The sequence below is a fragment of the Mauremys reevesii genome, linkage group 10 (genome assembly GCF_016161935.1).
Source record: "Mauremys reevesii isolate NIE-2019 linkage group 10, ASM1616193v1, whole genome shotgun sequence".
NCBI classification, from domain to species: Eukaryota; Metazoa; Chordata; order Testudines; family Geoemydidae; genus Mauremys; species Mauremys reevesii.
Genome location: NC_052632.1, coordinates 14267037 through 14292311, shown reverse-complemented (window position 1 = coordinate 14292311; position 25275 = coordinate 14267037). Strand labels below are relative to the sequence as shown.

Here is a 25275-nt window from a genome sequence, read left to right as displayed (position 1 = left end):
ACTACCCGTTGAGCCTGACGATCTAGCCAGCTTTCTATCCACCTTACAGTCCATGCCGCACTTGAACACCTGAGTGCTGGGCTGAAGAGATGAGCTGTCCCGTGGTCCGGCCATAGCTGAGCAATAGACTTTGGGACGGGGATGGACTGGAATGCAGAAAGCTGGGTTGTGGCTGGCTTCTGTGCTTTCACACTGCTCCCTGGGACTAAGACACAGTTCTGCTCTGAAATGCCACCCTGGGCTCCATGTTCCTTGTGTCGCTGCAATTTCAGAGCCATTTTGCCCAGCTCAGAAGAGACGGTTTTTACCGTCCAGCCCGGCCAACTGCCCCGGGCTCTGAGCATCAAGCTGGTCCCCGTCTGGATCATGCATCATAATCACTGCTAAAGATACTGACCCCAGCCCAGCCCTGAGCCATAGCTCAGCAGAGGGACTGAGAAGGTGAGCCAAACACCTTCCCTATCCAGGGGCTGCCCCAGCTTGCACCCAGGCTGTGACGGCTCCCATGGGGGCTGTGACAGCCAGCACCCCCACCCTCCCAAGACTAGGCAAGCTCTGGCAACGAGGCCTGGCAGTGCCAGGGGCATGGCACCCACTGTTCCACTCACATCCCAGACTCAGAGCCGATCCAGGTGACTTCTTCTCACAGTAAAATTCCTCTGGTAGAGATTAATTGTGTCCATATTTTCACAGTCTGTTGACTGTTCTTACGACCTTGAGCCAAGGGCTATCACATGCCTCATAATCGCAGGCGCTGCACTTGCAAGCGGAGAGTTACAGATCTGATAAGGGGCTCTTAATTTGCTGGCTCCCTTGCCTGATGTGCTGAGGGGCCCTTGCTCCAGGAACATCACTGCCCGCCCCCCCAGATCAACACCTGCAACTGATCCCAGGTCCGTGGGCCTCCTGGACTCTTCTGGAGCCCTGGGCCCTGGCTTCAGGGGCAGGGCCCTGATTCCGGCTGGGGTTCCTGCTACCAATTTCCCGGGGCCTGGAATTTTCAGGCAGGTCCTCAAGGGCACAGCAACCCTCGCCCATCCCCTGGTGGGCAGGGCCAGATTTAAACCAGGGACCCCCCCCAGGCACAGCATCTTCAGTGCCCCCCCACCCCGTCTACAGCTGACCTTCATGTTTTCTGTAAAAAATGAAACTTTTAACCCACTTTTAACTTTTAGGCACCCCAGGAATGTGCCTGCTGTACCTAATTGGAAATCCAGCCCTGCTGGTGGGCATTTCCTGCCCTTGTCGTAAAGCTCACACCTGTCAGCCTTTCACAGAGGAGGTGCACTGAGAGCACCCGTAGCAGGTCACCCAGGCTGGGGATCTTGCCTCTTTCCCTAGCTGGAGCAGGAGCTGGGGTGGGGGGAGGATTTCAGGTTTTTTATCCAAAATCCCAATTTAGTCACACTCCACAGTGGCCTCAGGTTTTCACTTTAAATACTCCTCTCCCTGGGGATTTGCTCTTCTCTCCTTCTGCTCCTAGGCAGGTCAAGGCAGCCTAGCCACTAGCCCTGCCTTCCGCTCTGGGTTCCCACTCCCGGGTTCTTCTCTGAGGCTCGCCGAACACTTGTGACCCCTGCTGCTGCATCAGGGCAGAGGAGAGGCGCTCATGTAGCACGGAAGGAAATTCATGCAAAGACTGATCTCCCTGTTGGCTCCAGTGCTAAAGCATGTCCCTGGCAGGTAGGGAGTGTGTCCCACCAGGGCCCAGAAGCCATGTTATCAGGTAGGTGTTATCTACCTCCTCTGGGACACAGCCAGGTAAGGAGATGGGAGGAATACCCCAGCATCCCCCCTCCCTCAGGCTCAAACCCAGCATCCCAGCCACCCTGTTTGTGAAAGGCAAGAGATGATTAAAGCAGATCTGGAGCTGCAGGCTGGATGACAGGCAGGGAAAATTGTTAATTCTCTGGCAGTTAATAACAGATTCTCCATGAACAAGGCTCACAACATGCTGTGTGTGGAATTATTTTGGAAAAAAACCCCACCACAACCCCTAATTGATTCTATTGGTTTTCTGCCTTGGAAGCCAGAATGCAGAGCTCTCACAAACACACACGCACACACGCCATTAGCTGTCCAGAGGGGGAACTCCCCCTGCAGAGGCACACACACACACACGCACACTCACACAGAGTGAGGTAGTCAAGCAAAGGAGAAGCTCTTGGGGCAGAGAGGAGGAAGGGAGGAGGAGTGGGTCTGGATCTGTAGGAGGGGGAAAGCCCCTCTCTACCACCCTCCATCCGAGAAGCACAAGGCATTTGACAGGCATTAATGAGTTCAGCCTGGCTATGGAGGATCACTCTCTCTATTTTACAGGTGGAGAAACTGAGGCAGGGGCCTAGACCTGAGGCCCAAAGCCACATAGGAAGTCTGGAGCAAACTGAGGAACATGCCCAGGAGTCCTGACTTGCAGCCCTGAGCTCTTGTTACTGGACCATGTTTCCCCCGCTGGGATTGTGAGCATGTGTGTGCACCAGTGGCACTGTCCCCACTAACAAATGGGTTGGGGTTGCTTTGGCTCCTCCCTCCATTACCTTCTGAGAGATCCCCCAAACCTCCAGCATAACTGGGAGCAGGCTCTACCTCCTTAGCACTGCTCCTGGAGGGTAGCCAGCTAAATACTATAGCTGGACTTAAGAGGACCATGTAGGTTAATAGCCATTGGTAACATCTCTATCTATGTCAGCTAACATAAAACCACATGCTTCAGTGCATCAGCTGATTGGAATCAGGGATTTCCTCACTTGATACCTCACTGCACTAATGGCTAGATGTCATTGCTTGTTTTAGAGTAGGGGTTGTGTGCTTCCTCTGAAGCATCAGCTGTTAGTTTTTGCCAGAAATAAAGTGCTAGATGAAATAGGTCAGTGGCTTGATCTAGCATGGAAGAAGCAGGATAATGGACTCGATCAGCCTCTGGTGTGATCTGGGGTGGCAAGAGGTGGGCAGATGGATTGGAAGGGTCAGGATAGCTTGTTTAGTAGGATTAGGTGGACAGGTGGGGTGGGGTTTCCCAAAGCCCCTGGGGTTAGCCTAACCCCGTTCACGTTGGCTAGGTGCTCTCAGCCTGTTCTGATAGGGCAGGAGGTGAGCCTGAGCAGCCTATTGGTGTGATCTGTTACAATAACGCCTATGTTCCTTTATACTGGCAATTATAAACTGATCTGGTGTAAGGGGCTAAGTCAGGTGACTGGCACCGGTTGGGCTGCGGAGGAGATGGGGGTGCAGCAGAACAAGCAGGAAGGTGTAAGAAAAAGCAGCTCCACCCTAGGGATAGCACAAATCTCCCCCTGCCAGTGTGCCTCAGTCAGCCCTGAACTGGAGGGGCTGTGTCTGAGGGGAGCTTGGTCAGTGCTTGGGCTCTAGTCTGAGACTGTCTGCTGGGGACAGGAAGGGAGTTACTGCTGGCAGTGATGGTGTATTCTGTGGTGGGAGCCCCACTGCACATAGCCATCAGACGGGAATGGCTCTCGGTACTCACCGGGCTTGGATATGAGCCAGCTCCATGCACAGCAGAGCCCCCCTCTCCTCACCTGCATATCCAGTCCCTCTGCCCCTTCCCCATCATCCCAGCTTCTCCATCTCTGAGTGCTCTGACCCCATCACACAGAAGGCCCTGCCTCCATCTTTCCTGAGTCTGCGCAGAGGCAGCCCCGGATGGAAGGAGGTGGGGCAGGAAGCAGTCCCGCCTGTTGTAGATTCATAGATTCCAAGGCCAGAAGGAACCACTGTGATCACATAATCATAGAAGATTAGGGTTGGAAGAGACCTCAGGAAGTCTCCAGCCTTAGAGGTTTGTAAGGCCCAGCTTGACAAAGCCCTGTCTGGGATGATTTAGTTGGTGTTGGTCCTGCTTAGAGCAGGGGGTTGGACTAGATGACTTCCTGAGGTCTCTTCCAACCTTAATATTCTATGATTCTATGATCTAGTCCAAACCCCTGCTCAAAGCAGGACCAACACCAACTAAATCATCCCAGAAAGGGCTTTGTCAAGGTGGGCCTTAAAAACTTCTAAGGATGGAGATTCCACCACCTCCCTAGGTAACCCATTCCAGTGCTTCACCACCCTCCTAGTGAAATAGTTTTTTCCTAATATCCAACCTAGACCTTCCCACTGCAACTTTAGACCATTGCTCCTTGTTCTGTCATCTGCCATCACTGAGAACAGCCGAGCTCCATCCTCTTTGGAACCCCCTTCAGGTAGTTGAAGGCTGCTATCAAATCCCCCCTAACTCTTCTCTTCTACTGACTAACTAAGCCCAGTTCCATCAGCCTCTCCTCGTGAGTCATGTGCCCCAGCCCCATAATCATTTTTGTTGCTCTCTGCTGGACTCTCTCCAATTTGTCCACATCCTTTCTGTAGTGGATGGCCCAAAAGTGGACACAATATTCCAGACGTGACCTCACCAGTGCCGAATAGAGGGGAATAATCACTTCCCTCAGTCTGCTGGCAACGATCCTACTAATGCATCCCAATATACTGTTAGCCTTCTTGGCAACAAGGGCACTCTGTTGACTCATATCCAGCTTCTCGTCCACTGTAATCCCTGGGTCCTTTTCTGCAGAACTGCCATTTAGCCAGTTGGTCCCCAGCCTGTAGCAGTGCTTGGGATTCTTCTATCCTAAGTGCAGGACTCTGCACTTGTCATTGCTGAACCGCATCAGATTTCTTTTGTCCCAGTCCTCCAATTTGTCTAGGTCACTCTGGACCCTATCCCTACTCTCCACTGTATCTACGTCTCCCCCCAGCGTAGTGTCATCCGCAAACTTGCTGAGGATGCAATCCATCCCAACATCCAGATCATTAATGAAGATGTTGAACAAAACCAGCCCAGGACAAACCCCTGGGCCACCCCGCTTGATATTGGCTGCCAACTAGGCATGGAGCCATTGATCACTACCCATTGAGCCCGATAATCTAGCCTGGGGTAGGCAACCTACGGCACGCGTGCCAAAGGCAGCACGCGAGCTGATTTTCAGTGGCACTCACACTGCCCAGGTCCTGGCCACCGGGCTGGGGGGGCTCTGCATTTTAATTTAATTTTAAATGAAGCTTCTTAAACATTTTAAAAACCTTATCTACTTTACATACAACAATAGTTTAGTTATATATTCTAGACTTATAGAAAGAGACCTTCTAAAAATGTTAAAATGTATTAGTGGCACGCGAAACCTTAAATTAGAGTGAATAAATAAAGGCTCAGCACACCACTTCTGAAAGTTTGCTGACCCCTGATCTAGCCAATAGGACCTCCTGTAACACACAGGCCATAGAACTTCCCCAAACTAATTGTTAGAGCCTGTTGGACTCTAGGTTCAGCCTGAGCCTAACCTGGTTTGCCTTTCCCCTGGTTTTGCTGCAGTGAGCATTTTCCCACCTGGCTCCACAACTTCTTGTTGCTGTTTGCAAACAGGAGTTGGGGGCTGTGCTCTGTTTTTCCAGACATGAAGCCTGTTGCACTGTAGAGCAGTATGGCTTGTTCCTAGAGGGCAGCAATTGAGGTTTTTATTCCCCTTCATCGGGCCTATCCTGATGGGCCTTCAGTGCTGCTGGAGCAGCCCTTGCGGTTGTCCAGTTGCTTTGGGATCTGAGGACTAATATCAGCTATTATGGCAACAGCAACATGAAGTCGCTGGGAGAAGTCAGAGGATCCACAGTAGTCTGGGCAGGAGCGAGTTGCAGTGTTTAAGGGATTAGGCTTCAAATGCCATACTGCACATTCAGGGCCAGAGACCAACTTCTGTCTTAGGTCACAAATGAAAGTGACTTTGGTGGATGTCATCCAACTCCCTTCGGGACACCTCACACCACGCAGAACAATTTGCCATCATGGAATCCATGTTCTGGAGGCAACCAGTGCTCAGGAAAAAAAATAAATTAATAGGTCTAAGTAAATTAAAGTGTCATTCCCATAAGTAATTAATTACTAATTATACAATCACAGCATTGTCTGTATCAATAAAAAATTACTTGGTTTTTCAGTAAATTGTGGTTTTAATTAAATAAATCTTTAGACTTTTTTTAAAAAACAACTCCAAATCATTTTTTTATTAGTGCTACAGCATAAAATAATTGTGTAATTAGTAACTATTAATCTGTCACTCCCGGAAGGGTTATTTCCAGATTGCACATGTTTATGAAAATATGCTTTGCTTCTAGAGCGCTGCTGGCAGGATTGAGGTGCATGGGGAGAGCTGAATGCATAGAAGCTCCTGCAGGGAACAACAGGTGGGGGCTTCAGGTCAGGACGAGAAGCACCCAGAGAGCTGTGTGAGAGGGGCTGGAGACTGGAAGAGCAGGACTGGTACTGCAGGGCAGGACTGAGGTGCATTGGCAGAGCTGTGCATGTAGGGGAGCCCAGGACTAAAATACCAGAGGGTGCCGATGATCAGGATCGAGATGCATTGGAGGAGCCACTTTCTTGACAATCAGGACGTCACAATAGTGTGTAGGTCCCAGGGCCACAACTCTTGGAGGTCTTAGCTGGAGGAAGTTGTGCATCCTGGGATATTGCAAGGCTTATATACTCAAGGGGAAAGGAGACACTTTGCTCGTAAAGAAAACCATTCTGTTAGCCACACAGGCAGCATGGTTAGCCCAACCAAAGGCAACCCCTTTGTCTATTGCCATGAGCCACTGGGTCCATGAAGGATGAACTTCCCCAGGAGAAGCCAAGGAAGTTCTGAGAGGGGAATCAGGAAGAGGTAGGGAACCCAGGGCGAGGCCTTTTTAAAAAAGAAACTTTTGGTTTTCACAAAATATTTTCCCCTTAATTTAAACCATTGTTTTTCCAGGGAAATGTAATAATAAAAGCCCATGTGTTTCTAACTAACTGGCAGCCTGTGCTGTGTAAACAATTGGGGTTCCTGTCTGAACAAGATTCCTGAACTCTTTCTTCTAGGAGTTTATAACAATAAGGTGCAAACAGCCCCTAGCCCCACACAGCAGCCCAGCACTTGCTTTTCGCCAGAGCCCCTTGAGCTGCCCTAGACAGAGAACCCAGGCTGTGCTAGCCATTCTGCACGGCTGGGTGATTTCTCCCCTTCCTGACACTCATCCCCTATTGGCTTCCTCTTCTTGTTTCACTCCCCTTCCAGCAAGGCAGATTGCTGGCAATGACCCAACTCCATGTGGAGCGACCCCAGGGGCATCCAATCCATGGCAGATCCAACCTCACGGTCCAGTCAGTGATTCCACTGTTGCACCTCCTCTGTTTTCCACAGAGAGGGAGTGGTTTGACCAATGAAATCCGGGCCCTGAACTCACTCCCTCTGAAGCCCCGGGAGGGCCAGTGTGCACTGTGCTTTCCGTTCTCTCCTCCATCTCTGGGGAAGGCCCACCTGCTCAGATCCCCTACCCCGAAGTGCTGATGTCAGGGGGGCCCTGACACTCCCAATAAATCTTAATTAGTTAATGCTTGCCGAGTGCTTTGGCAATGCAAAGCCTTCTCATCTAATAGCAGGACACCCCCACCCCACACGTCCTTCTCCGGAACTCAGCTCTTCATATCATCCTCAGACCAGCAGCCATCTGCTTTTCTCTGCGTTGGAGGGGTTAGTTCTGTCTCACAGATATACCCTCAGCACCAGAACAGAGGGCATGATTGGGTGGGGTATGGCCGGAGAGCCCTCTGGCCCCCACCCAAAGTCAAACCAAGCCCTGTCCTAGGCCCAGCTCAGGGCCCTGCTTCCACCACAAATCTCCCCTGACACCATGCACAGATGGGATTTTAACCATGTCCTTGGACCATGTTAAAGTCTCCAATTGTCCAAGACCCTGTTGTATTGAGGGAAGAGATACTGGGGTAGCCCGAACTCTAAGATAAGGAAGAATGTTCATCATGCTGGTGAAAGCTTGGCCTGGGCCAGAACCAAACAGGGCTTTGAGGCAGTTTGGGTCCAGAGTTAGAGCTGTATCTGATCTTCACAAATGACCCCACCCCCATTAACGAGCCAAGCCAACCCCCCTCCTCTGAGTGCTCTAAGCTTGGAGGTCACATGCAGGGTTGCAGCTTGGGGGAAGCCCATCTCCACTGCTGGTGAAGGGTGCTGGCCTGACTCTTCTTAGTGCCAGAACATGTGGAACTTGGGCCACAGCATTGACACCTCCTTCTGCCAGTGTGCCACTTCTGGGAGCAGTTCTGTCTCCATTGCCCAGCTGGTCCTTGGACTTTTTCCCTGAGATTGCCCGCCAGGGAGATGATTAGTGTCCACTGCGATTGTGGCTCTTCTGCTGGGCATACCTGGCCTGTCAGGAATTGCACTGAAACCCACCAGCTCCTCTCATGTGGGTCACTGAGCAGGCAGTGGGTGGTAACAACTTTCAATTTCTACTGACCTGGCCTGGATTTGAACTTGCAGCCTAAAGTGTGAAGGAGCTATATCCCTAACCAGTCCCCAGAGGAACCCCCTGGATCAGTCATAGCAGACAGAAGAGAGCTCAGGGTGACAGCACCTTGGAAGGACAGTGCTTCTAGCAGAGTAGTATAAGGATTTTGGTATCAGCCATTTTTCTCTGATCATAATCCGTCATTCCTGCTTTTTCATTGTACTCCACAGTTTCCTCATTCTTCATGAACTGATCTCCTGCAAGGCCTCTTCCACTCCTTCACAGTTGCTGCTGCAGTCTCCGTCTCTGGTTATTTATTCCACAGAGTTTTTGTCCCATGGGATGGAGGAGGTCTCCCTCTGGTTATGTCCAAAGCCCCACACACCAGTGTGAACATCATTTCCAAAACATGGCTACAAATCTCTCCAGTGCTCCTGGAGTGTTTACACTGCCCATGAACCTAAAGCCTGTTGTAGGACTTGAACCTGTGATCGCAGAGATTCCAGCACTATGCCCTGACCTGGACTGATGCTACCCATGAAACTTCCTAACACCAGAACTCCAGCCAAGAGGAGATTGTAGCAAGGGCACCTCAGGAATCTGACTCCGCTACAATTCATCCACAATAACCCATCAGTCGTCCTGGCCAGCATTACTCATCCCATTATTCCTCAAATCTCCAACTGGACTGAATGTGACAGTGAGTCCGCCATTCACACAGGGAGTGAGTCCTTCCTTTGGAAACTGGAGTTCAGGGTCATTCTAGATGGAGTTATGGAGCCAACTTCCCTCATGACTGCGTCAAAGCAAAGAGCCTTGGCTTGGTGGATATCCAGAGACCAGTCCAGTTCATTCATCAGAAGAACTGCACTGTCTGAGCCACCCCAGCAAGGGCACTGATGAAAGGAAGGAGCAGAAGATTCTTGCCAGAGAAGCAAAGAGGGGGAAAAAACAACACCCCACACAACTCAAAGAGCGTGGAGGGGACTGTAAAACTTTCAGAGAGCTGTGTCTTGAAATACGATCAATCATAATTAACGAGGCTAATTAAATGCTTTCAAGAATATCTCCCAACTCCTGGACCTGGAGATGGAACCAGGATCCTCGGCTTGATAGTACAGCACATGCCACCACATCTATCTTCTATTTTTAGCCATGCTAGCATAGGTAAAGCTAGCGCAGGTATGTCTACCTGAGCTGCGACCACACTTCAGATTGCAGTGTAGACAAACCCTTAGGCTCTTCAGTGCCTACATCACTTTTGAAAATAGCATTTATGCTCTAAAGTCACTTAGGAACATTTGGCAATATTACCCCAAATCTTTTCCCCTTGGAATAGTTTTTTTTTAAACCCATATTTAGCATTTCTGTTGGCCTTAGCTTTTGTAACTGAAATTTTGGGACAAATTTGACCCTACGTTGCAAGCCAGTTCTATAATAAACCAGCCACTCAGTTTGGCAATTTCACTATGGGGTTCTCTTCCCCTGCACTCACAAGTGACCCTGCAGTAACAAACCAGTGCCCACTAGAGACCCTACAACGACAAGGCAGTGTGCATATAGCCCAGTGCTTATGATGAGCAATGACATGGTTTGGAACACATTGATATTCCCACTGACGTGTCCTTTCTGAGGGCATCAGCGTCAGCAGTCCTTTTAACTGTGAAGCGATAAGGATGACTCATGAACCATTCAGGCAGAGGCAGTGTCAGTGCCTTAATGGTCCATCGGGTTTCCAACATGCATCAGCAAAATCGGGGATGAGCAGGGAAAAGAGAGTCACGTAAATCTCTAATTTCTAGGGAGGGGATTATGGAGACAAGAAAAATTCCATGTCCCAAGTGTGCTTCATTTGTGAAATGGGACATCTCTCCTGGAAACCCAATCTCCTCTGTCCTTCAAGCATGAAGTCTACTCACCGCTATCTCTATAATATAGTGATATTAGAAATATTAACTCTAGAAACTGTCCAAAGAGGTAGAAGTTTTACATCTGTTAATAGCATCATCCTCACCTTTCTGCACCAACAGTTTTGGGTATTAACTCATGGGATTTGGCAGGCTGGGATCTGTGTCCTCCGGAATTGTTACAAGGAAATCTGCTGGGGTTGTTAGACTTGGAGAGATAAACCAGAGCTCCTGAGAATTCAGAGAAGAGCAACAAAGATGAGTAAGAGGCTCAAGGATATTGACACACAAGGCTGGGGAAAGATGAAAACTGCTAAATCTCTATAGCTTGGCTAAGCAATGCCTGGAGTTGGGACAATCACCATCTCCAGGTGTTTGGAGGGTGCAAATACCAAGTAGGGAGAGGACTTAAGGGGATCCAGAAGTGGGTGATGACCATCAGAGGAACAGGATGAAACCGAGCGAAGAAAACTTTAGGATGAGTAACAGGAAAAAATGTCTTGATTCTTCTTTGACTTGGATCAGCTCCCAAGGGCAGTGCTATCACTTGAGACATTTTAGCCTGGGCACCTGAATAGGCTGTAGGGAACAATCTTGTAGAGCCACTGGATAGACCTGATGCTGCCTTGTCCGATGCTCTGGCAAAGTCCATTTCTTCAAATCCCTCCTCTGGCATCCTCTCATTTTCCATGTCCAGTTCAGCCTCCTTATTCAGCTTCAGGGCTCTGCACTGCTCAGTCCTTGTGCTCTCTTATTACTTCATTCTGCCTAAGCACCCCCCAGCCACTCTTCTTTCTGTGTCTTCTTCAGTGCTGCCCCTTTACCTCTAAAATCCCATCTCTGACCTGCTCTGGCCAGTCCCCCTTAACCCTCTCTCCCTTTGGATCCCTCTTTAAAACCTCCACCACCTTTTCCCGTGAGGCCTATACACCCCAAATACACTCCAGCCACTCACCAAGATCACAACACCCTTCCCTGCTGTGACACTGGTCGCCCAGTGCATTGCCTGTGTGGTTTGTTTTTTTCTGGGAGCTCCTTGGGGACAGAGGCCACATCTCCTCGGTGTTCTGCAGAGCTGAGCAAGCTGCCAGCTTGGGGCAATTAACTCCCAAACAGCCTGGAATCTAGTTGGTCTTCTCTTTAACAGCCCAGAAGGCAGGAATCTGACCCTGCAATAGGTGCATGAACCCCTTGGAGATCTGACAAAGGAATAGGTGCTGCACTGTAACGATTTGCTTTCCCAGACGGGCTCTGAAGATCCCTTTTTGGCTAGTTCTTGAAGAGAGTTTCATTGCATGTAGAGCACAGAGATAGAGCAGTCCCTAGTGTATACATACCATGCAGCAGGGTCACAAGATGCCATTTCTCTCTCTAGGGTCCCCGCAGCTTCTCCAGCAATATTAAAAGATACACACAGAGAGGGAGTGAGGGGGAAAGAGACAAAGAGAGAAGAGCCTGCCAGGTGTGGGCAGGAACCCTCCTGCATTTTATCCCACCTGCTCCCTCATGGCGACTCCCCCCAAACAGTCTCAGGAAAATCCCATGTAAATGGAACATAAATGTTTTATGAATCTAGCCCTGGCAGAGTAAATTAAAGGGTCATTAATGGGCTCATTAAAGAGCTTTGCACTTTGTGCTGAATTATGAAAACTATCACGCAGTGTTAAATGCAATGGAGTTTTAGGAGAGATTTTTAAACTCTTCTAACTAGTTCTCTCTGTCGTGCTCTGGGTTTTTTTTCTCCCTGAGAAATGTCTTTCGAGAGCGCCGCCTGTAGTGCTACAAACTAGATTTCAATTATAAATCTTCTTATGTTCCACTAATGGCCCAGAATTTTTCTCGAGAGCTGCCTGAGGTTCATGCTGACGAGGCAAGGGCCCCTTTGTCTCTACTTAAAATGGTGTCTTTGTCCTCCTCTGAGAAGATGCCGAGCAGGGGGTTATCTACAGCGGGGGGTTCTCAAACTGGGGGTCGCGACCCCTCAGGGGGTCACGAGGTTCTTACATGGCGGGTCACGAGCTGCCAGCCTCCACCCCAAACCCTGCTTCGCCTCCAGCATTTATAATGGTGTTAAATATATTAAAAAGTGTTTTTTAATTTATAAGGGGGAGTCACACTCAGAGGCTTGCTGTGTGAAAGGGGTCACCAGTACAAAAGTTTGAGAACCACTGACCTACAGGGACATCTGAATGGCAGTGAGAAATGCGGGTGCTGCCATGGGGGCTGGGACTGGGGGACATGGGCAACAGATGGACTAGGAGGGTCGCAATGCTGAGCTTGCCATGTAGGGTTGCCAACTTTGTAATATTTAAAAACCAGAAACTCCAGCAGCAGTGCTGCACCCTCCCCTGCCCCACCCCTTTCCTCCGAGGCCCTGTCCCCCAGGCCCCATCCCCGCCCCCGAGGCCCTGCTCCTGCCCTGTCTCTTCCCCCTGAGGCTCCACCCTGCCTCCCCCACCTGCAGTAACCAGACTTTGGGTGTCCCATCAGTAGATCTGACCGGATGCCATCAGGTTCCCTTTTTGACCAGACTTTCCAGGGGAAAGTGGGGGACTTTCTGGTCGAAAACTGGAAAACTGGCCACCCTGTTAATGCCAGGGTTTTTCCTTGCCTCACAGCCCACTTTGTTTCTACCAGCACTTACTTAGATACCAGCTCCTGGTTCTTGCCAATGGAAATGGTTTTAGCTGTTTCCGGCACTGATCGCACAATGGTGAGTCCACACACAGCTAGCACAGGGAGTTGAGCTCATGCTGGTTGTTAAGTGATGACATTTCTGCACTGCCACAAAAGACACTGTGCTATTTGAGCACTGAGGCCCAAGACCGCCAGAGCAGATGCTGCTGCAGGAGGTGAATCGGCAGAGCTGTGTGGGGAAGCCTTAGCCTGGAATAACAGATGGTGCTGTGGGCCGGGGTTGAGGGGCATTGGCAGAGTTATCTGATAGTCCCAGGACTGGAATAGCGGGAGGGGCTGCAGCCTACAGGTCAGGGCTGCCTTGCATTGGCAAAGCTGGGTGTGTGGGAAGCTGTTGCAGCAGCTGCTTGCACTATGCTTGCCTGTTGCCTGCACTATGGGCCCTTCGCTCTTTACAGCACTAAAACAGCCATTGCAAAGACCAGAGCTGGCCTGATAGAATGGTGACATATGCCAAGGGCATCAGATAAGCAGCTGGATCAGAGAATCAGTGGAGTCTGTCTCCCCATCTCTGTGCATCTAATATCTAACAAATCTCTCAGTTATAGCAATGAGAAGTAAACAAAGCCATGAGAATTATAAATGCCAACAAGCACCAACCCTCTCCTTCCCCTATCGCGGAGGCCTCGTTCCCTTCCCTTCCCGTCTTTAAATTGCTTCTTGATGAGGAATACTGGGGCCGCCTGCTGCGGAACGGAGGTGACTCGATATAAATACACATTTAATGTCCCAATAATTGTTACTATGAATAGATGCTAATTAAGAGGTTACTTTGGAGAGGCTGGGCCTGCTGAAGTCATGTATCCCTGGCGGGTGGCTTGTTGTGCTGGCTCTGTCGGAGGGAACCAGACTTCAAAGGACCACACCTCAGGTCTAGCACTGAGACAAGAGGCAAACGACAGGGAAGCAGGGTTTGTGCAGGAGCGTGTGTGGAATGTTTCACCCTGGTGCACGCACTTTGGTGTTCAAGCCTCTTCAGCTGCAAGGAAAGGACACACACAAGTCAGCTGCTGCCTGGTTTGGGCTCGAATGCATCAGATCTCCACTCCTCACCTTCCCCTAGGGCTGGCTTTATCCAGGCGCCTGGCACCCAGCGTTCACTGATCAGCTGAGGGAAGGACAAAGGCAAGACAAGAATCTGCTCACAAGAAATAGCAGCAGAAGGCTCTTGAAGTTGTATCCAAGCATGGCCAGGCACACAGAGGGGCAGATTGTGACCCCACTTATTGTTGCTCATGAGCAGTTACTTACACTGACTGCAGTGGCACTCTTTGGGCGAGTAACTGCTCACCAGTGTGAGTTAGGGGTTCCCAGTCTGACCTGGAGATGATATGGGACCTACAGCATCAAAGCACAAGCCTCTGCCTCTTGGGCTGGAGGAGCAACCTCATGAGCTGTCAGTAAATGGTAGGCTGGGCACAGTCACATGCCCTAAGTCAGCAGAGTAGACCAGTGGTTCTCAAACTAGGGCCACCACTTGTTCAGGGAAAGCCCCTCGCGGGCCGAGCTGGTTTGTTTACCTGCTGCATCTGCAGGTCCGGCCGATTGCAGCTCCCAGTGGCTGCGGTTCGCTGCTCCAGGCCAATGGGAGCTGCAGGAAGCGGCGCGGTTCGAGGGACGTAGTGGCTGCCGCTTCCCGCAGCCCCCATTGTCCTGGAGCAGTGAACTGCAGCCACTGGGAGCTGCGATCAGCCGAACCTGTGGACGTGGCAGGTAAACAAACCAGCCTGGCCTGCCAGGGGCTTTCCTTACACAAGCGGCGGCCCTAGTTTGGGAACCACTGGAGTAGACAATCCTGTGATATAATTAGACATATCTCTATACAGAGCAAACTATCCAGTCTCCATAGACAGGTGAGCTGTTTCCTAAAAGACATTGTACATGGGATGAAGCACGTGCGACAAGACGCAAAGCACGGTTTGAATGATCATTACCCATGAGCCTGGAGACGCAATCAAATTCAAACCCAGTGAAATATACATCTTTGCCCAAGCTTGGCCCAGATTCTCTCATTCTCACTCAAGCCAGGGTGAATTTCAGATGAACCTTAGGATAATATATACATATCTAGTAGTAAAAGCCAAACTTGGAGGCTTCTCTTTGAGATTTTGGGTGCATTAGAACTCAGGGGTGCAAGTCCACACTTAACCAAAGAAAAGATGCATGAGGCCATAAGAACCCAAATGTCTGTTTCTGCCATCTCTAGTGCTGATACTTCACTTATCAAATCTAACCCAATCTACCTCTGGTATTTTAATGGAATCCATGAGCATGGTACCTCTAAACTGGGGTCCAAGCAAGAGGAAGCTCTGCAAAGTCACAAAGCTAGCTAAATTCTCACTTTTTTATAAATACTGAGATAAAAATGAATATGGTCTGATTTCACAAGGTGTTAAGCACCCACATCTCCCACTGATCTCATTGGGAGATACCACCTCTCAGAATCAGAACATCCTGTTTTAACTGATGGGTGTAAAGTTTGTAAATTTAAGGATCAGCAAAAAGCAAATTGGTAACCCCCAAATCCTCATTTGCTGAATTCTGTTTCTAAGCATTTGTTTCTAACAGATAATGAGTCAGATTTTCTGAAGTGTCCTGCACCCAGCAGCTCCCATCATTCTCCTTGCCTTTGAAAGCTAACTGAGTCCATCCCTAAAGGGGTGGTTTCCCCAGAAATTGGGGATTATCACAAAATCTGCATAGGACTGGAACTGCTGCTGTCCCCAAGAGTCCTGCTGCTGGATTGTGACAGGAGAAGGGATGGGAAGCCCACTAGAGAGGTAGATAATGCAGAGGCCACCAGGAGAGAACAATGTCCTTAGACATATGTGCAATGAACCTACAGGGTTTATAATCAGCCTTATCCCCCAGCCCAATTCACTCAGCGGCATCATGTTCTAGTGCTTGTGACATCATAATTCAGTCACTGTGGGAGCTGCTGTGATGTCACTAATGCTGGCTGAATTCATTCAGGCAGGATGGGCTGTGAGAGGGGAAGCGGTAAAACTACTGATGGTGCCGCAGAAAAGGCTCCAGATCCAGGCCTGGTGAACCTCTAGACAATGTAGTGTGTGAACTTGCTCCATTCTGTTAATACACAGATTTCCTGGTGATTAGTACTGACATGCAGGGAAATTCAGGAACAGGACCTGACAGCTGTATGGGGTTTCAGCCATGGACCTGCTTTATTAAAGTGTGCCGGAATGCCAGCTGTGGCTCTTTATAAGCATCTTGGCCAGCACTTGGCAGCCTTCATTGTATTTTTCTCGCTGACTGAGAGATCCCATCTTCCTTGTGGTTTGCTTTTCTCAGAACTGAGGGCTCCTAAGCAGGAGCCTTAAGAGTTCTGCTGAGCATCACTTACTGGGAATGAGTCAGAGAGATTTTTCAAGAGCTCTCAACTCAGAAATTGTGGCAGCTTTCTCGACTGCTTCAGGAGGGTTTGTCACCATGGTACAGGAGGTCGGGGAATCATTGTCCTGGAGCCAAGGAGAACTGATTGAAGGGGATGCTATCAGCAAAGGTGATGGCCAGAGGAGCTGGGGTGGGAGAGTGAAAGGACACAAAGACCTCCAGAGGGTGAGAAAGAACTCAATTAAGACACATGCTGGACTGTTTCCTCCATTAGGAATAAGCTCCATTTCCACAGCTTTCCAGCTTGTGAAGGATTCTGGTTGGGAATAAGTTGATCTCCTGGCTGATACCTAATTCTCCTGTGCTACAAACGTTCCCTGTCCGAGGGTAGCTGTGGAGTTGTGGATAGAACACCAGCCTGAGAGCTCTGCTGCTAACCTGTTGTGTGACATTGGCACTGCCCCTCTTGGTGCCTCAGTTTACCCATCTGCATGAGGACAATGATCCTTGGCCCCCACTGTGAGACAGATTGATGGAGGGCACTATATAGTGTGAAATATGAAGACCGCAATTTCCAGCTGAGAAGTGAAGCTCCTACCATACCAACTCAGCCTGGCAGAGCAGCCCCCAAGAGGAGCCTGGTTTAGCTTTGGCTGCAATGCTAGAAGATACTCACACAGCCAATCCAAACATTGGCTGAAGGAATGCACTAACTGGCAAAGTTTTCTTGGAGGAGCTACCTATTGGCTCATGTGATACTCCCAAGGCTTCCTGGAGAATTCACAGTCCAGGGATTTACCAGGTCTTTGCTCAGGAGGGAGAAAGAACCAGCTAGTGACATCTGAGTCCTGGCATCATTCCAAGCAGCCGGAGTAGGAGGTACAGGTGATCAGTCTTATTCAGCAATAGGGCATCACTTCATTGATCCTGATACATACAGTGGGTGGGGTGGGGGAGACTGGGGTTACAGGGGCTATGTCTGTCCATTGCATAGTTTAGGGGCCCTCTAAAATTACAAAATGATGGAGCCACTTCCCTTCCCTTCCCCTCAAAACCATGTGATTGGGTGGGGCAGCAGGGGAGACAGAAGGGGATGGATGCCACAGGCTGGGTCACAGGCCAGACACCTCTTCATCCCCCATCAGGAATTTCATCGCAACACAGCATTTGACAGGTCTCTGTTTACAGGCAAACAAACACAGCGGCGTTCTTCTCTCACTTCTTGGGGCTAGGCCGTGCCAGGTTCCCTGTCTGGACTCAGGCCCCAAATGCCAGTCGGCATGGCTCCCCAGTGCCAGGAGTCTTTGCTAGAATATCACCTCAGTGAGTTACGATGGGCACTTGGGGTGCTTGTGTTAGCAGCAGAATCCGGTTGCTTGCAGCAGCTGGGGCAGGTGGCAAAGTCCTTGTCTGCTCAACTCCTTGCCCTGGGCTCTGGGAGAAAACCACAGCTCTCCTATCTGTGCTGAAAAACATGGCACAAACACCCTTCACCCTGATCCTCCAAGGGATCTGGGCACCTAACTTCCATTGGTTTCAGTGGGAGCCAGGTGTCTAAGTACCTTTGAGGATCTGGGCCCTTATGCCCAAGCGCATCCAAATAACACCACCTTTGGGCCCAATCCTGCAAGATGCTGAATGCCCTCTGTCCCCAGTGACGCTAATGGGAGCTGCGGGTGCTCACTCTTCACGGGAGATCTCCTTGCAGGGTCAGGCCATACACATGGCTGATTGCTTGGGAACCCACAACTGCCAGTACATCGCTGACTGGGCTCCTTCATGTTGAGAGGGTGCAATAACCTGGACTGCTCCCTCTTGTGGAGTGGCTTATTCCCCATCTCTGTCATTAGGTGGTGGAGTGACGTGATTTCTTTAAATGTATCTTTTGCCTTGCCTGTACTAATGGCACTGGCTCAGATCCTCAACAGTATTTAGGCACCTTTCTGCCATTGATTTCAAAGAGAGTTAGGCACCTAAATGCCTTTGAGGAGCATCATCTGGGCCCTTGAATTTTATACAGGCATTGTCAGGGCTACTAAAGAAGGTGGGCCTTGGGGGTATAAAAGGCAGCAGGTGGCTGGCCAGCAGGCCTTAGTGCAAGCAGTAGTTATAGTTGTGTCTGCTTAGGGCAGGGCAGGGCAGGAGAAGGGCGGGGAGGGGCAGGGTAAGCCATGGCACATATTAACTCTGTGTGTGCAAACTTTTCTCACTCAGCTCCTCCCATAACTCCCCTTGTTTGCCAGAGTTAAGTAGCCTCCTTCAGCTGTTTCCTCACCACTCTCGGTCCCTCCCCACAACTAACTCTGCATTTTCACCAACTGTCCCATTCTGACAGCCTGGGGGTGGGGGAGAATGAAGGGGGGAGGGCAACAGGGCTGGCTCCAGGGTTTTTGCCACCCCAAGCGGTGGGGAAAAAAAATAAAAAAAAAAGCTGCAATTGCTTTCTTCTTCAGCAGCACTTCGGTGGCAGGTCCTTCCCTCCGAGAGGGACTGAGGGACCTGCTGCCGAATTGCCGCCAAAGAGCCGGATGTGCTGCCCCTTCCCCTTGGCCTCCCCAAGCACCTGCTTCCTGCGCTGGTGGTGCCTGGATCCGGCCCTGGATGGCAAGGACAGGGAGGGAGAGGAGAGGAGAGTAGTGGTGAGGCAGGGATGGGGGAATGGCAGAGGGAGGAGGAAACAGAGTCTGAGAGGGGCCCTTTCCCATTGAAATCCCAAATCAGTGAGCATTGTCAGGTTCAGGGTGTCAATGGGAATCTGTGCCTCACCCCGATTCAATGATTCTGGCTGCCCCTGGCACGGCTGTCCCCACAGCAGGATCCATGGCCCAATTTCTCCCCCTCCTCACAGGCTCTGGACCCTCACCTCTTCCTGCCCCACACAAAACCAGACATTTTGAGCAGAGACCTAATGATGTCCCCTCCCCCTGCCTTCAGGAGGTGGCTGCCTGGGCTTCCATTTCCTCCCAGAGATTTTCAGGGTGACCAGCTGGCCTGCCACTCCATCTGCAGAAGCCCGGAGGGCAGGTTTGTGGCATCCTCCCTAGTAACTGCCACAGAACTAGCAGCACCAGGAGACGTGCAGCGGGGAGGCCGAGAGCCAGGGAAGGCTTACTCCAACTGTATACGGTGTAACAGCCATTGGCAGAACAGTGACCAGGCGGGAGCGAGATCTGCGTCATGGCGCCAGCCATCACCATTCAAACGCTCCGCTGCTCCCATGGAAGTCCCACATTAAATTTTGCTTCCTCACCAAAGCAGTTCACCCCCTCCATCGTGCATTTACACATTGGATTGTTATTGTAAGGTCACTTAGGACTGTTGGGCTGTGCATTCTGGTTTATTAGTGTAGGTAGGGACTCTTCAGGTACGATTATTTCCCCCAAAGGAAAAAGATCAAATGTATCATTTTGCAAAACAATCCCGGCCCATAGAAGGCTTCCACGGAGCTCTTAAACCAGCAGGAGGGGGCACCTGGGGCAGGTGAGCCAGTCTTGGCAGTCTCTGTCCCTGGCAGTAGGTGGCCATACTTTTTAGGCAGCCAAAGCAGGGATAGAGAAACGACACCCGAACAGATCAGTTGATCCCCCAGGGGTGGGGACCCAGTCAATGAAAAGGGCTGTGATTTTGGCTCAGAACTTGGAAGACAGAGGCCTGTGGGAAATGGGGTCTTCCTCAGCCCCCGCAGCCAGGCCCTGCCCCAGCCTTTGTAGCAGGGAGCACTCAGTCTCCGAACTGCTCTTCCCTCTCCCCAGCACTCTGTAGGCCAGGCCTCCTCCCTGGGTGATTAGCAGAAGCATCTGTAACTTCCTGCAGAGAGTGGTGGCTAATTGAAGAGCCCTTATCAATATTGCATGGCCCCTCACCTCTGGCCCAGCTAGGGCAGCAGCTGTGATGGAGGATGCTGCTGAAGAGCTAGTGCAGAACACACGTTGCTGCTGCCTCGCTCTGCACTCAGGCAGCTCAGTCTCTCATCTCTTTTCACCCCCCACCCACTCAGCAGCACTCCAGCCCTTGGAGGGCAGCTCATGCCCTTTGGGGAGGTTTCTCTGGCTTCCCGGTCGCAGGCCAGTGCACTGTTTGGGCCTGTCCAGGAGCAGAGATGCCATGCAGTGGTTTGTCCATCGCTTCCTCACGCACTCACCTTTCTCTCTGCCTCTCCCTGCAGCTCAGCCGCTGGCTCCAAGCACCAAGCGGGTTCCTTCAGCGCCACAGTCAAATGGTCACCATCTTTAGGGAGCTGTGCAGAGAGCTGGAGGTGTTGGCCGGGGTCACAGGCATTTGCAAACATGGAGAGAGGAGCATTCCAAACACAGCTGCTAAGATCGTCCCCCTGGCCTGTTGCTCTAGCCATGTCTCCCCTCTTTGAATCTTGCCACTGGGCCCCCACTGTTGACTATCGCTTCAGCATCAGGCTTCTGGTTCTCACCTTCAAGGCCCTTCATGTGTCTGCCCCTCTGTATTTTCCTTTCCTCTCCCTCATCCCTGTGTCTTGTGCTCCGCCAGCAATGCCTGTCTCACTGCCCCGTTTGTCAGCGTCTCACATGAATGTCTTTGCACCCCCTTCCACCCTGCCCATTGCATATGGAACGTCTTCCCTGGACTGCTCTGCACGTCACCAGCCTCTGCCCCTTCAAACCCCTCCTCGATACTCCCCTTGTGACATCTCCAAGAGATCAGGGCAGTCAGGGAGAGGTGATTTGATTAAATACTTCCCAGTGACTGGGATCTACAAGGCTGGGCACCTCGGTGTGTGACCTCGTCAACGCCCCCTTCCCTCCTGGTGTGTGTTACACTCTTTGCTCCATCTTCTTTCCAGTCAGCTCAGAAGATCTTTGGGGCAGGGACTGTGTCTTCCCGTGTGTTTGCACAGAGCCTAGAGCAGTGCCGCCTCGGTGCTTGCTGTTACACATCATAACACTCATAAAGAGATGAGGAAGATCTTGTCTAGCAGTGCCTTGCCCAGGGCCCTTCCAGCAACATCTCCCATTGGGCTGCCCAGTGCCCCCTTTGGGGATGTCTCCCCATGATTGAGGGTCCTTGTCATTTGATTCTAGGGAATCATTAGGCTCCCATTACTGCGAGCACCTCACAATCATGCATGTATCCTCACAACACCCCTATGATGCAGGGCAAGGCTGTTATCCCCACCCCTAAGGCAGCACCTCCATCAGGTAGGGCAGGGGTAGGCAACCTATGGCATGGGTGCCGAAGGCAGCACGTGAGCTAATTTTCAGTGGCACTCACACTGCCTGAGTCCTGGCCACTGGTCCGGGGGGCTCTGCATTTTAATTTAACTTTAAATGAAGCTTTTAAAACATTTAAAAACCCTTATTTACTTTACATACAACAATAGTTTAGTTCTATATTATAGACTTATAGAAAGAGACCTTCTGAAAACATTAAAATGTATTACTGGCACGCGGAACCTTATATTAGAGTGAATAAATGAAGACTCGGCACAGCACTTCTGAAAGGTTGCTGACCCCTGAGGTAGGGGGTTCCTTTCTCCTGGTCTGCAGCAGCAGCAGCATCTCCACCTGTGGATCTGAAGGGGAAAGCTTCCTTCATTCTGAGCCAGTTGGAGTCTGGGCTCTGCTCCTCTTCGCACCAATGTTGATCACGCAGGCTGTATTTATTTTGGAACTGCAGTGTTTTGCAGCTGGCTCAGTGCTGTATCTGTGTCATGCTCTCTGCAGCTCAGTGACAGGAGCCTTGGGGAAGAGAGGATTTAAATATATCCAGATCTATGGAATGAGTGGTGATGAGAACCTGAACTCCTACCTCATTCACCTGCATGGCAGAGCTCATGGGGCATCTGCCTCAGACCTCTCCACCTGCCAAAGCTCAAACAGGGGTGGATCCGGAGGTGGGGTGTATGAACAGCACCTCTAAAATGTGTGACACGGACACACACCCCTTCCTCCCAATGGAGGGCCACATCACAGGGCAGAAGGAGGGTCAGACGATGCAAGATTGTAGCTTTGCTGGGGAGTCAAGATTCACAGAAATGAGAGATGGAAAAGCCCCATTGGGTGCCAGCTACTCCACACCTTGGCTCAGTGCAGGACTGTGTTCATACAGCACCTAGCACCACGGGGTGCCTGATCCTTATTCGGGCCCTTGGCCATGTAATAGTCCCACCCTTGCTACTGGGCCTGATTTTGCACAAAGCAGAGCCCCCTGCAGCTCCATGTGGTGTTGTGGGTGCTCAGCAATGCTGCAAATCAAGCCCCCAAGGAATTCTTCATCTAGAGGGTATCCGAGGTGTGCATGGCGCTTAACAGGCAAACAAAATGACAGGGACAAGGCCAAAGGAGTTTACGTGTTAAATTAGACTTAACATAGCAAGTGATGACAATGGTCCTTCTATAAGGATCTTTCCTCCCATGTGCCACCAGCACCATGGTCCTTTCCCTACGTAAACTGTCATTCATCCTTTATTTATCGGGTAAGCACAGCAGTGCTGTCAGGGACCTCGCGTCCTGAAGCTGAAAGTGTTATATCTCCGAGGGACTTGGCAGCCTGACAAGATGCCGGGCTCGGGCACAAACTGTAAATGTTACTGCAAAACATTGCAGGCTGGTGTCCTGCCAACTTACAAACAATGCCTGTTAACCCTTCCAGGCTAGCATTTCTAAAGGATGCTCCCAGGCATGCGCACACGTGCTTTTCAACAGGTGATGCTCAAGAGTATGAAACGTACTGCTGCCCAATAGAAGAAAATAAGTAAGTGGGTCTGGGGGGCATGGCCATATAGGTAATTCACATGCCCCCTTTCACCACAGCTAGGGTGCAAACTGAGCTGCTAAATGTAGCTGAAGGATCACCCCATTCAGGGAATTGCAGTATGAATGGCTGAAAATCCTCTGACATGCGCTCTGTACCCAACAAATCAGATGGCCGAGGAATGGGAACTGGCTGGGGGTGGGGGGAAGGGTTGAGAAAATGATTTCACTGTTATTTAAATTTCCTCTACATTAAAATGTGAGCATTAGAGAAGTCCCCCACAAAACTCCCCCAGCCAGCTGTGGCACAGGACAGACATCGAAGAGAAGCAGAGCAAATGAAGTCATCAGCAGTGGAAAAACACACCAATCCAGCCCAATATAGAACAATGCAAATCCCACCTCGCACACAGGGCTGAAAGAGAAGCATCTTCCCTCTGTCTAATCCATTACCACACACTTATTCCAATAACAAATAACTTAGGAAGTGAGAAGCCCAAATTCAATTTCCCTCTCAGTCCAAGTAAATATGAGGAGGCTGCCAAATTTGACTGAATAAAACCCAAATGATCTCATATGTTTTCCTTGAATGTATTAAGAAATATAAGAGCAAAGGGGTTTTTACCCCACCAGCAGGGGATATAAGCTCTGAATAGGGTACCAAGCTGTGTGAATATTTCAGAGCAGTGGTGTCCAACCAACAGCCTTCAAGGCTCTGCACTGTGGCCCTAGAGGGTGGCTGAGTTAAGGAGAAAATTTGCATTTGATGATGAATTGAAAACCATGGCCCTGAGCCGGGCCCTGGGCTGTTCAAAGGGCAGGGTTTGACTGAGGCATGTCACTATGGGGAAGAGGTAGGAGATGCCATTTTTCCAGCTGTCTGCCTCTGCTTCTCTGGCAGCCCCCTGGGCAGCCAGGAGTGCTATGAGCAGCTGCTGTTCCATGCTTGCTGCAGCTGCTCTGCAGCACCTCAGTTGGCTGCCTGCTGCATCTCAGGAGAGGGTCGAGTCAACAGCTCTAATTGCTCCACTGCCTACTTCCCACCCAGCCTGTGGGAACTCCAGGGAGAGCAGGAGAGGTGCTCGACTTAGGGCAGCACCTAGAAAAGAATGACTCCCCTCCACCCCACAACTACCAAGGCCAGCCTGTCCCATCCCACTTTAGAACAGGTGTCCTAACTTGCAACAGATTCCTATTGACCCATATACCAGCTGGAGATAGGCCAAGCGCAATGTGCTCCAGCCACAGGCTACGTCCTGTACACCAGGATCTGTGGGTAGGGAAGCATCGGAGCTAGCTGCATGCCCAGTGGGGATCACCCCATACCAGGGGAATCCCCAGCAGGGGAATTGGAGGTGGTTTCTGCTCCTTGGCGCTGCCTGAGTGATGGAAAGGGAGCAGAACAGGCCAAAGAACCTCCCCAAGGTGGCAATTTTGGCCTTTTGGAGAGAATACACTTTCCTCAGGCTGAAGAGGGCGGCCACTGGTGTATTATTGTTTAGCTATTTTACTAGTTACGTTACTTAGCACTTGATATTTGTAATGCCCTTAACACGTGACAGCTGGGGGAAAGAGTCTCAGCTAAACCATTTCTTCTCCAAGTTAACCTGAGTTCACGTTTGCCAAACGTTCTGTGAAACTGGAGCCCCATAATGAAAACATAGACATTGCCCAGCACAATTGCAGGGACTGTCCTCTCCTGCTGTGGCGCCAGCAAGAGGCGGTGGCAAACGGTCACCTCACTTTTGTGACTACTCAGCTGGGTTTGGTTGGGGCTGGGCATGTAAGTTATGTGCTGGTGGGTGGGGCTCCCAGATTGGCTGAGTGCACCCCGTGTGGCCAAAATTGCTAGCAGAAGCCATTTTGGCTTATTAATGTCAGCAGGACATAGGAGTGATGGGGCTTGCCTGCTCTCTCTGCCCTGCTGCGTGATTTAAATCTTGTGCGTCGGGGTTTAAGCCAAATTCTAACGTTCAAAGATCAGGATGAGTCCTAGGTTGGGGGCAGGTCATCCCACATCAGCCTACGGCGGGGTTCTCACGCCTTCCTCTGAAGCTTCTCGTACTGGCCGCTGTCAGATCCAGGCTATGGGATGGGATAGACCTTGAGTCCAATCCAGTCTAGCCATTCCTGCATTCCTATGTATGTTATAAATATTTGTGGTGGGTTAAGTGTTGCTTTCTCTTTTCCACAAGCCAAAATTGTAGATTTTTCTCTTCACAAGCCAAGATTGCCCAGAATATGGTGCTCTTCTGTTTAAC

At 50.6% G+C, this 25275-nt stretch overlaps 1 long non-coding RNA gene across 3 annotated transcripts in view; it reads left to right on the top strand.

Moving 5' to 3' along the window:
* The window catches only part of LOC120372848, an 82948-nt gene that overhangs the window by 17625 nt on the left and 40048 nt on the right, over positions 1 to 25275 (top strand). The window contains exon 3 of one of the 3 annotated variants that reach the window (XR_005585213.1): positions 8562 to 9459. The exons of the other annotated variants lie outside the window; for them this stretch is intronic. This is a non-coding gene — a long non-coding RNA (uncharacterized LOC120372848). Of the gene's footprint in view, positions 1 to 8561; positions 9460 to 25275 lie in introns of those variants that run through there. 3 annotated transcript variants of the gene reach the window in all.